The 12,218-nt window shown below is 45.0% G+C and overlaps 1 long non-coding RNA gene across 1 annotated transcript; it reads left to right on the top strand.

Annotated features, from left to right (window-relative positions):
- Positions 1 to 295: 295 nt before the first annotated feature.
- LOC310827558 lies at positions 296 to 10,776 on the top strand. The gene is made up of 3 exons (XR_014556410.1): positions 296 to 446; positions 866 to 1,118; positions 10,330 to 10,776. It is a non-coding gene; the product is annotated as an uncharacterized lncRNA (long non-coding RNA).
- The last annotated feature ends 1,442 nt before the right edge of the window (positions 10,777 to 12,218 follow it).

The raw sequence follows: 12,218 nt of genomic DNA, 5'->3' as shown, positions 1-12,218 counted from the left end.
CAAAGCCACAAAAAGAGAGAAGAGAGTCGTGTCCACTGTAGAGAAAACAGCATTCTTGACAGTTTATTTCTGTCCATGTACACAATCCATCAAAACATTCAGATGAGAATGGAGACATCTTATTGCTTCCAAAGGTGCTGTATTTGCATTCGCCCCTCTCCCCAGTGAACTATCTAATCCTAAATCTTCTTTGGCATTGGTTGCATTTCCAATTGGGCACATGAGGACATCCTTTTTATGCAACTGCCTTTGCAAAGACGGTTGAAACACGCCTGGGGGGCACACGCAGCCCCTGAATGAGACAAACCTCTCCGGGCATCTTCCTTATGAAGCGCAGCTTGGGACATCCATAAATCTTCGTTCCCAGCACGCATCCAGCGACACATATTGGAAGACTATGTGCACACTCACTCAGCAGGGTTTATCAGAAATGAAGGGGAGCGTTGGTGTGTGCATTTTAAGTATTTACTGTATTAAGCAATATATACAGCACAAAGCAATCATGGTGTCTCTCCTCCTTCTTCTCCAAGAGAGAGAGAGAGAGAAAGTACAACAGTACAATAGAGCAGAAGAGAGAAGACTAGCTTCCGTTCTCACACTTTCCAAGCCTAGAAAGCCAGTGTGGTGTAGTGGTTAAGAGTGGTAGACTCGTAATCTGGGGAACCGGGTTCGCTTCCCCGCTCCTCCACATGCAGCTGCTGGGTGACCTTGGGCCAGTCACACTTCTCTGAAGTCTCTCAGCCCCACTCACCTCACAGAGTGTTTGCTGTGGGGGAGGAAGGGAAAGGAGAATGTTAGCCACTTTGAGACTCCTTCGGGTAGTGATACAGTGAGATATCAAATCCAAACTCTTCTTCTCTTCTAGAAAGTAAACACAGACATGTGATGTAACAATCACACATCCAGCAACGGAGGAATGAAATGCTAACAAAGACGTGTCCATGGAACAACTCAGGTGGATTATGTCCACTGTCTCCATAACCTGGCACTGTTGCTGATAATGGCCACTTTGGAACATAGCTGCCTAGTGGCTCATTCATGTCAGCACCTCTGGAAGACTAAAAAAGAAGTCTGGGCTGCCTCCATTTGTTCTCGCTAACCGCCTGAAAGTTCACAGGGTAAGAAGCTCTTGTCACCACAAATGAGCTATAAAATGTATTTCAATATGTGAGTAATTACAATTGGCATTTCTGAGGCACATAATGCCCCCCCTCCGGTGGATGTGGTAATCATAGTGAAAAGCGCTAAAGTGACATTAGCAGAGTGAGAACTGTATAGAGAGGTTGGAAACCTGGGTTGTCATTTTGAGAAATCTGACTGCCAAAGGATCTTGGCCCTTTTTTAATTGCCAAGTATAAAAGATGGTGTTTGTTTTATCCCCAAATTCACCCACAAAACTGGCTTTCAAGCAACGCCTCTCCCCCCTTCCAGCCTTCCACCAACTTAATGTCACAAGTTAAATAGCTTTTCTGCGAAATCTACACCTTCATCACTGAGCTCTGAAATGTCAGCTATAATTATAACTTCCTTCAAAAAACAACAACAAGCAAACACAAATTGCATTGTTTATTTAAAAGGACAAGCATTTCTTATCTTCTGGACATCTAAAATTAGCAAAATGAAGTTTCCCACTCCCCTTTAGATATTACATGCGAGCATGGCCACATTTAAAAGAAAACAGAATACGTTTTGCTAATTCTAAAGGTTCAGGAGGTCAAAAGTGTACCCCTCAACTGTCCTGATTTGAGAAGAACATCTTGGAAGCCATCCTGACTTCTGACTGGATCCCAGAATGTCCTGGTTATTTTTGTCTGGCTCCCTTGTGTGAATTTGCTGGCTCACGCCAAAGTGCCGAAACAAAAGACGTTCATTTTTTGGTCTTGCTGGCTCTCATGCGAATCACCTGGCTCACGCTCAAAAGACAAGCCTTCTCTGTGGTGGCCCCTAAGCTGTGGAACTCTATCTCTGCAGAGGTGCATCCAGCACCTTCATTATAGAGCTTCTGGTGTAATGCTGAATGCATACCTCTTTGCCTTGGCTTTTGACATGAGGTGTGTGTGTGTGTGTGTGTGTGTGTGTGTGTGTGTATACCTACCCACCCACCCCATTTTTTGTGATTGCAAGCTGTCTTAAACTGCTTCTAATATTGTGCTTTAATGCTGTAACCTGCTCTGGAACCTTAGAAGGGAAATACCACAAAGTGATTCATAAAAAGAATAATACAATAAATTGATCTGGAAAAATAGCTGTTTAAAACCTTTAAAAAAATTGATCAAAATCAATGATGAAAAACTGATTAAAACATATGCCAACACCCTGTATTCTTGGGTAGGCTTAGGGGTTTTTTTTGACAAAATGGTTTTAGCAGGTGCTGAAAAGAGTAAAGTGAAGGCTCCTGCCTGATGTCAATAGGCAGGGAGTTCCAAAGTCTGTGTGCTGCCTCAGTATAAGATTGATTTCTTACAAATGTAGAACAAGTGTATTGTGGCACTTGTAGCTGTGCCAGAAAGGTGATCTTCGAAGTAAACTGATCCCTGGCATGCAAACGTCAATACTGTATCCCATTTAGGACGACATGGCGCCCATTGGGCATCCAGGAATTATACTGGGGCCCATGTGCAATGAGTGGAAAAATTCCACATTCATTTGCTGAGTCCGCCGCTACAATTAATTCATTTTGCACCATCTCCTGTCCTCATTACATTTTTATTATAAGAATTAATATATTTTGCCATTTGCTATTCTGGTGAAATCAGGAGAGGAGCCGTGAGAATGAATACATTTTGTTCCACTTTGTCCTCATTATAATTTTAAGGTGTTCTCGAGAATGGATTAATTTGATGCCACTTCTCACTCTTTATCATAAGAATGAAAGCTAAAATAGTTATGAAACTCTGACAGCCTTTTGTCTGGAACTATTCTGTGCTCGAGATTTTTTTTTTTTAAAAAAACTGCATTGAGAAGAGGAGGGGAAGGTTATAAATGTTCTGTGAGGGTTTATAAATGTATAGAAAATGATTGGATGCCTCTGAGGGAAAGCCGAAGGAATAAACAAATGAAACAGATGACCACATGCTTGTGACTGTCTCAAGATCATAATCTGCCATTCAGGCTGGGTACTCTAATCACACAGATATGATTTTCATTAAATTATTCCTTCCCCAACAGACAATAAACAACTACTTACTGATAGATGGCTGGATACTGGGCCATTAATATAAAATGCCAGCTTCCCGCTTTACCAGAAACACTCAGAATCTCAGTCACTGGATACATTTGCAGTAGAAATGTGGTTCCTCTATGTTACTGTTTAAATACAATAAAACAACAGAGAGAGAGAGAGAAACAATTGCAGGGGCAATTAAGTTTCATCCTAAAGATACAAACAAAAGGGAAGTTCCATAAAGGGGATTGGGGGAATTTATATATTTTACACACACACACACACACACACACAAACACACACACACACATTGCATACAGTCCAAAGCAGACAACCCAAAGTCCAAAAGGATTAGCAAATGTGAAATGCAAATGTATTTCCCCTACAAAAGTTCAAACAATGGAATTGTCCCCAAGAAGGTATTACTCGGTAATATCCAGCTAAGGCTGGAAACTTAACCACACTTACCTAGGAGTAAACCCCGCTGAATTCAATAATGCTTACGTCTTAGTAGACATATGTTTGTTTGTTCATTTTCATTTATTTATTTATTAAATTTCCATACCACCCTTCATTCATGGATCGTGGGGTGGTTTACAATATTTTGAGGTTTCTGCACACACAAAAAGCCATAGTAACAAACATGGAATGTATTCAACTATGTTCTGCTCAGAGCAAAAGGTAAAGGGACCCCTGACCATTACGGTAGGTCCAGTCGTGGCCGACTCTGGGGTTGCGGTGCTCATCTCGCTTTACTGGCCGAGGGAGCCGGCGTACAGCTTCTGGGGCATGTGGCCAGCATGACTAAGCCGCTTCTGGCGAACCAGAGCAGCGCACGGAAATGCCGTTTACCTTCCCGCCGGAGCGGTACCTATTTATCTACTTGCACTTTGACGTGCTTTCGAACTGCTAGGTTGGCAGGAGCAGGAGAGACAATGAAATGAATGAGCCTATTAGTCATGATCATTAAGATAGATAGATAGATAGATAGATAGATTCTTTATTGTCATTACACAAGTGCAACATTGCACAAGTGCAACGAAATTGGATGCCATCCCTTAAAAACAACAAAAGCAACACAACAACAACAACCAAACAAACCACATTCCAGCCACACCCACACCCACACCCATCAAACTCCCAGGTCACACTATCGAGTTACTGCATTTAAGAAGGCCACAGCTCTTGGATAGAAACTATTTTTCAGTCTATTTGTCCTTGACTTGATGTTTCTGTATCTCCTGCCAGAAGGCAGTAGTACAAACAGACTGTGTCCCGGGTGAGATGCATCCTGCAGGATATTGTTTGCTTTCCTAAGACAACGGGAACCGTACAGTTCTTCCAAAGATGGGAGGGGATGACCAATAATCCTTTGGGCTGTGGTTATGACCTTCTGGAGCACCTTCCTCTTCCTAGCTGTACAGCTGGAGAACCAGGCACAAATACAGTATGTGAGAATGCTCTCTATGGAGCCTCGGTAGAAGGACACCAGCAGTCTCTCACTCAGATTGTTCTTCTTTAAAAGTCTGAGGAAATAAATTCTCTGCTGGGCCTTCTTCACCAGAGCAGTGGTATTTGCGCTCCAAGTCATGCCCTGATCGATAGTCACTCCCAAAAACCTGAATTCCGCCACCCTCTCCACCCGTTCCCCGTTGATATACAAGGGCTGAATGTCCGCCTTTTTTTTCCTGTAATCCACCACCAGTTCCTTGGTCTTAGTCGTATTAAGAGCCAGATTGTTCTCTCCACACCAAGCACAAAGCCGCTCCACCTCGTCCCGATAGGCGGACTCATCCCCTCCTGAAATGAGCCCCACCACCGTAGTGTCATCAGCAAACTTGATGATTTTGTTGCTGGAATAAATGGCTGTACAATCATACGTATAGAGAGTATAGAGCAGGGGACTCAACACACAACCCTGTGGTGAGCCGGTGTTAAGGCTAAGGGCTGTGGACATATGTGACCCTACTCTAACCCTCTGAGAACGTTCTGACAAAAAGTCCAAAACCCAGAGACAGGTGGAGTTGGAGAGTCCAATCGCCTCTAGCTTGGACACCAGTCTATGGGGGAGGATAGTGTTAAAAGCAGAGCTAAAATCCACAAACAGCAGCCTCACATAACTCCCCGGCTGCTCCAGATGGAACAGAGCAGCATGGAGAGTGGTAGTGATAGCGTCTTCCGTGGATCTATTTGCCTTGTATGCAAACTGGTAGTTGTCAAAAGTTGATGGAAGACAGGAAATAATGTGACGGCGCACCAGTTTCTCAAAACACTTCATGATGATTGGAGTCAGTGCAACTGGTCTGTAGTCGTTCAGACTACTGATTGTGGATTTTTTAGGCAGAGGAACAATAGTTGACGACTTCAGGCAGGATGGGACAATAGACTGGTGTAAGGACTTGTTGAAGATCTTAGTAAAGACCCTCGCCAGCTGATCCGCACAGCCCTTCAACACCTTTCCCGTGATGCCATCAGGTCCAGCAGCCTTCCTCGGATTCACCATCCTCAGTACCTGTCTCACCTCATGCTCCTCTACAGTGAATGAGGGGCCCCTATGGGCTGGTGGCTGTAATACCGGCGTCTCAGGTGGCTCCTTCTCGAAGCGAGCAAAGAAGAAGTTAAGCTCCTCCGCCAGCAAAGGGTCACCGTCGACAGCACCAAGGTTAGGTTTGTAGTTGGTAATATGCTGAATCCCCTGCCACATCTGTCTTGTGTTGTTACTCCTTAAATTATCCTCAATCCTCTGCCTATAGACCAGTTTTGCCCGTCGAATACCCCTCTTCAAGTTTGCTCTTGCCACACTGTAAAGCTGCACCTCGCCCGACCTAAAAGCCCTGTTCCTTTCCCGCAACAGGCACTGGACCTCTCTATTCATCCAGGGTTTCTGATTGGGGTAAAACCGGATGGATTTATTTACTGTGACAGTGTCTGTGCAGTGATTGATATAGCACAGAACTGCCGCCGTGTGCTCCTCCAGGTCTGAACGATCGAAAATGTCCCAATTGGTTCTCTCAAAACAGTCCTGCAGCTGATGGATAGCACCTTCAGGCCAGATTTTAACAGTCCTTGATATTGTGGGAGCCCGTTTCCTGAGTGGGATATATGCTGGTACCAGGAACAGAGACATATGGTCGGACTGGCCCAAATGTGGCAGCTGTAAAGCCCTATAGCCGTGATTTACATTCGAATAAACTTTGTCCAGTGTCTTGTCCCCTCTTGTGGGACATTTCACATGCTGATAGAGCGTTGGGAGCACTTTTTTAAGTTCAACATGATTAAAGTCTCCCGCAATGATGTGCACAGCTTCAGGATGCTTGTCTTGCTGGCTGCTGATAAGGCTCTGCAGGCATCCCAGCGCCAAGTTGGCATTGGCATCTGGTGGCACGTACACACCAGTTAGCATAACAGCTGTAAACTCCCTAGGGAGATAGGCTGGTCTACATTTAACAGCCACATATTCCAAATCCGGTGAACAGTAACTGCCAACGGTCTTAGAATTATTGGACCAGCATTTGTTCACATATACACACAGCCCCCCTCCTCTGGTTTTTCCGAAGTCCATGCCTCGGTCATGACGATGTACCACACAGCCTTCCAACTGAATAGCCGTGTCTGGTATGGACGGTTGAAGCCATGTCTCAATGACAAATAAAACGCAGCAATCTTTTACAAGACTGTTCTTTGCCGCCAGCAGCCTCAATTCATCCATCTTGTTGGCAAGAGATCTCACATTAGCAAGAAATATGCTAGGGAGTGGTGGTTTAGATGGACTCCTCTGCAATCTTACCAGGACGCCGGCCCGACAACCCCGCCTTTGCCTCCTGTCTCTACGCCGCCTTCGCCTCCTCCCTGGTGGCATAGTAATCCATGGAGAACCCGGTGGCCTGGCTACTCCCACAGGAGCGTTATCTAGGCGAAAATAATCAGCTCTCACAGCTTGTTCACACTGTAACCCGACCTTCAGGAGTTCCTGCCTGCTATAAATCTTTCTTGCCCGGCCAAACATACTTAGAACAAGTAAAAATAAAAAACAAAGAACAAGTAAAAATAAAAAACAAAAGGAGAGCACTGAGCCGCAGCGTCTCTGCGCGCCGCCATCTTGGAATCCCCAACATTCAGTAACCTGAATGGGTCTACTCTATGTAGGACTAGATGGCTTAGTCATGCTGGCCACATGACCCGGAAGCTGTACACCGGCTCCCTCGGCCAATAAAGCGAGATGAGCGCCGCAACCCCAAAGTCATCTGTGACTGGACCTAACGGTCAAGGGTCCCTTTACCTTTATGACAACAGAGATCACCTACAGTTATTACTATTATATATTCAATTTATATATCCACCCATCAATAAGTGTTTCCTTGGAGGCTTACAATAAATGTTAAAAAACACAATATATACCCATGATTAAAGAGCAACAACAATAAACAAGTAAAGGCAGCAAAAAAGCAAAAAGGAAACATCTCCATTGAAGCCACACCTCTGAGGAGTTGGCCTCCTGGATCATAGCTGTTTCTCTTAAAAGAGTCATACACCAGGTATTTTAGTTGATAGTGAGGACTGTTGCCTTAATTTTACCATCACCCAATGATCATTTTTGGTATATTTGATGAAGCCATCTCCTTCATTCTGATCCATCCTAAGCGCAAGAGACAGGCATTCCCTTAGACATAAACACCAAATAATATCTTGCTGTTCCTTTCCTTAATATTTCAAGAAATGTCTGTGACTTGCAGGGGGCAGCAAAAAGGTATAGAGTATGTCACTGCACATCCATGTCATATGCAGAAAGCAATCATTTAGTTGTTATTTATTATGAGAATGAATTCTTGGAAAATGCACTTTGCAGCTCCCTTTGGTCTTCTCGAAATGACAGCTCGCTGTGATAATGCTGGTGGCAGATTGTTGACCTATAATATTCAGCGTTTAATAGCGTTTCCTACTCACCACTTTCCCATGCAGCAGAACTTTCCAGAGGCAAGATTGTGTGAGGCCTGTTTCATTGCAAGGAGTGTGTCTTATTGGAACCGGAAGATGCATTGTCTAATTTCACGTAGGCATTTTCAAATATACAGACTGAGCATATGGGAAGCGAGTACGCAGGCAGACTGTACTCATGCTCAAGCTGTATGAATTCATCCCTCCAAGATGCAAAATCCTGGCAAGCTGCTTCACCATCCTTCAACACTCTTAAGGAACATTTCCAAACACAGGACTGTTTTTTCTCTCTCTCTTCCCCACGCACATTAAAGTTGCAAGCATAAATAAATAAATAACAAGTTGTGTCCAGACTCAGGTAGGTGAACTTAGGTCCCACTGAAATCAATGGGACAAATTATTAATGACTTAACTTAAGCCCTATTGATTTCTACTGGAACTAAGTTCAATTAACAGGCTGGATCCGGCCCAATGTTTCTTTCAATTCCCCCTGAAGAGACTGTACAAATTTCAGCAGCTTGGTACAGTCCCTGACCACTGAAAGCCACTTCATGACTTTATCCACAATCAAGTGTGAGCTGTACAAAAGCTGAAGAGTATGGAGTCATTTTGCATAACCCAAAAGCATCCTAGACCAGCCCTGTCCATAGAAATAGCAGCAGTATCTTTAGAGAAGCACCCATTGAGCTCAGTGGCTGAAGCCATGGAGGGTAGGCTGAATGGGACACTGCCCCACCCCATCGGTCTGCCCTCAGTGAGCCCCTGGCTTCTTACTTGCAACCAGCCAGCTATCAGCTTCTTCCTTGGTGTTGTCAGCAGGAAGGAGGATGCGGACAAAATTAGAATTAGTTGGCTGCATCTGCCATTACCTTTGGTTTCCCTGCCTTCTGCCCAACCATTCCCAATGAACATAAGCCACCATTATGGGCTGAACATATACTTTGTATGCAGAAGGTTTCAAGTCCACCCCTTCCCAAATGTCTCAAGTTAAAATAATTTTGGGGTCCTGCTTGGGACACCTTCACCAGCCACTTCTGGCCTCAATGGACCATATTGGGCTGGATGGGATGAATGGCCTGGCATTGTATAAGGCAGCTTCTTACATTCTCAGAAAAAATTATGAAAACCTGCCAAGGTGTTAACAATCCAGTCTGGAATACATTGCCTTATACTATACAGCTCAGGACCAGGTTACTCCAGAGACTGACTTATGCCTTAGACGCTGCAGTCTGTGGGAGAGAGCATGGTGCTGATAACTTCAAGGCTGCAGGTTCGATCACCATATGGGACAACTGCATATTCCTGCATTGTAGGGAGTTGAACCACAATGACCCCCAGGGTCCCTTCCAATTACATGGTTCTAGAATTCTTGTGTGAGCTCCAAAGATCTCAGAAGCAGGGCTGCCTCTCCTCTGTGGAATATCATTCCTGTTGAGACACGACAGGCACCCACTATCTGCACTTTCCAGAAACAGTTGAAGACATTTTTGTTCTGAAAAGCTTTCCCAGCTGCATAAACAAAGCTTTTCTATGGGTGTTCACATGTTAAGAGTTTTAGTCTTACTTCACATGTATTGGTCATGTTTGTGCCTTTAACTGCCTTTAATTATCTTCAGTGCAAATTGCCTTGAGACAGTGGTTTAGGTGGTGATGAATTAATTGTAATGAGACCTTTGTTGTTGCCCAAAGCTGGTTGCCATTCTAACAGACATATGATGTGCAAGAACCAAGGCTTTGAAACTGAAGCATGTGTTGTTCTGGGTCTGCAGTGCTGGAGGACAACATGCTGGTCTCTGCCATGAGCCAAGGTGCTAAGGGCCACTGTGAGGCTGCCTTTGTCTCCCAGGAAGATGATTTAATTTAATATACAGTGGTACCTCGGGTTAATAACTTAATGCGTTCTGGAGGTCTGTTCTTAACCTGAAACTGTTCTTAACCTGAGGTACCACTTTAGCTAATGGGGCCTCCCGCTGCCGGCGCACGATTTCTGTTCTCATCCTGAAGCAAAGTTCTTAACCCGAGGTACTATTTCTGGGTTAGAGGAGTCTGTAACCTGAAGCGTCTCTAACCTGAAGCATATGTAACCCAAGGTACCACTGTATACAATTTAACCCACCCTGAGACTATCACTGAGTGGCCGGCCTATAAATTCAGTCAGTCAAAGGAGAGGCCAACCTGGCTTCATCCATCAGTCAGAGAAGGAGCAGCTGCAAGGAGTCCCTCCATGCCAGAATGGACACCTGGCTCCACCTTCCATTTGCCATGAGACTACAGAAGCAAGCAAGGGCTGTGGGGAGAGACACTCCGGACTCCATCCACTGGACAAAGGAACAAGAGCCACGAACTGCTATTCAAGCAAGAAGACCAGCATGGGAGCAGAGGAACATCGGAGGGATCACACCAATGTTCCATCTCACCCAGCATCCTGTTTGCTTAGTGACCAACCTATTGGAAGCCTGCAAGGAGAATAACCGCAATCTCCCCACTCGTTATTCCCAGCAACTGGCATTCAGAGGCATACTGTCTCCAACAGTGTAGGGAGAACACAGCCATGAAGGTTAGTAGCCATTGACAGCCTTAGAACAACAACAATTTTAATATTTGTACCCCACCCATCTGACTGGGTTTCCCCAGCCACCCTGGGTGACTTCCAACAGATATAAGAACACAATAAAACATTGAGCATTGAAACCCTCCCTATACAGGGCTGCCTTCAGATGTATTCTAAAAGTTGTGTAGTTCTTTATCTCCTTGACATGTGATGGGAGGGCGTTCCACTGGACGGGCGCCACCACCGAGAAGCCCCTCTGCCTGGTTCCCTGTAATCTTACTTCTTGCAGTGAGGGAACCGCCAGAAGGCCCTCAGAGCTGGACCTCAGTGTCTGGGCTGAATGATGGGGATGAAGATGCTCCTTCAGGTATACAGGGCCGAGACTGTTTAGGGGTTTAAAGGTCAATACCAAGGGTTTGAACTGTGCCCAGAAACGTACTGGGAGCCAGCGTAGATCCTTTAGGACAGGAATTATATCTTGTGTGTGGCCACACCTGGTCACCATCTAGCTGCAGCATTCTGGATTAGTTGTCATTTCTGAGTCACCTTCAAAGGTTGTTATCCTCTAATAACTAACCCCCCCTTTAAAAGTCACTCAGGTTGGTGGCTATCATCTTGTTGGGGCAATTTCCATGGTTTGTGCTCTGTGAAGAAGCATGTCCTTTGTCTCTGCTGAATCTGCCGACATGCAGCTTCACCGAATAGCCTCTGAGTTCCAGCATTATGTGTGAGAGAGGAGATTGCCTTGACTCAAACTGCTGATTGCCCTCCCCTTCCTTCTTTGAACTGTGGACTATAAATATAGTCAACCAACAAACTGTGGGAATGGATAGCTCAGGCACCTCCTCCTCGTATCCTGGATGCTTTACATCTCACTGTCAGCCCTGCTGCATTCAATCACACAGACGGGGCCACGTGACGGCGCTTGCCACAACTGGATCAACAAAGTCCTGTTTTCCTTCAAAGGCGTGTATTGCCCTGAGAAGTTAGCAAACTGGCACATCCCTGGGAGCAGCTGAGTTAGAGAGGCGCCTGCATATTTTATTCCTCTTAAAAGACTCCACTGCCCTCAAAGAATGGCTGGCTGATGTCTCTTCCACTTGAATTTCGTTACAGGATCTGTAATTAGCAACTAATAGAATCCCTCCCTCCTCCCTGTAGGCCAGCAGCAGGTGCTCCTATTTTCAGATGTATATGAAATATCTGCCAAATCATTTGGCAGATTTCAGGGAGAAATGTGCCAAATTACCTGTCACAGCAAAACTGCCTTTTTAAAGGAGAGATAAATGTTCCCGGAGCTCTAGTTCTACTGAACAACAGTGCCCCCAAGTGGCTGCTTGCACCGGCCACAGGTCTCGGGATGCTCCAGATTTCCTTTGGGATCCAGCTCATGAAAAACCTAACACATTATTTTGAAGCTAGGGCTGCATGCTCATACTGCATTGGGCAGAAGAAACCTTATGCCCTAGAAGAGCATTCCCTGTTAAGACGTTGAAGGTAGGAAATGCTAATGTTTCATCATTTTGGAGGACGAGAAAAGTCAATTCAGCACATTCATACAAGCCTTAC

The sequence above is a fragment of the Podarcis gaigeae genome, assembly GCF_964106915.1.
Source record: "Podarcis gaigeae genome assembly, chromosome: 11".
Taxonomy (NCBI): Eukaryota; Metazoa; Chordata; class Lepidosauria; order Squamata; family Lacertidae; genus Podarcis; species Podarcis gaigeae.
The sequence above is the reverse complement of the archived record's forward strand: the minus strand, read 5'-3'. Positions and strand labels throughout refer to the sequence as shown.